This window comes from Penaeus monodon, chromosome 23 (genome assembly GCF_015228065.2).
Source record: "Penaeus monodon isolate SGIC_2016 chromosome 23, NSTDA_Pmon_1, whole genome shotgun sequence".
Classification (NCBI taxonomy): domain Eukaryota; kingdom Metazoa; phylum Arthropoda; class Malacostraca; order Decapoda; family Penaeidae; genus Penaeus; species Penaeus monodon.
This window is the reverse complement of record NC_051408.1, coordinates 12032701-12033488: the sequence shown is the minus strand read 5'-3', so window position 1 is coordinate 12033488 and position 788 is coordinate 12032701.

The following is a 788-nucleotide window of genomic DNA, read 5'->3' as shown; positions in this document are numbered from 1 at the left end:
AACAACAGTTACAAACAGTGTATTATTTCACCAAGAGATATATTTCTGCAACTATATCCTGGTACACTAACTATACTCATTTTTTTTCATCTCTTCTAAGCACTTGGAAATTTCAGTGTTTTTTTTTTTTTTATCCAAAATGACATAACATAGGGGTATCTCTATTTTCAACATGTTTCACTGAACGATCATAAAATATTTAAATTCTGTGTTCACCACTGAATTCTTTTCGAAGCCAAACAGATTAATGAATTTCATGTCCCATAAATTTTAAATGTATATTTCTTTTCTTTTTTGTAAAACAAAAATTTACAGGCGGCACTGTCATAGGTTATTAAACTTCCACTAACAAAGTCTTCGTTAACTAAACACTCCCTGCCTTCAGTGCTCGAATACGTGATGAAATGTAAATTAATTCATGACGCTGAAACGAACTGAAATCGGTTTGGTCAGAGTTACAAGATCAGTATCAGTATTCCATGGCCTTTGGTGCAGTCGGTAGGAAACACGTTTTCTGTGGACAAATTGCATTGGTTGCAATAACGCATTTTATTCTTTACCAAGTTTTATATATGCAAGTACACGCAAATATACTTACAAATGCAAGTCTATACTATCAGTGCAACAGGTATAGACAGCAAGATAAACAGATAAACACAGGCGTATAGATAGAACTAAACACACAGAGATAGACAGGCCTGGTCACTTCTGTATATGCATGTAGGTATGGAGATATCTAGATAGTTAGATATAAATGCATTAAAGAATAAAACGATACTATGAGTGGA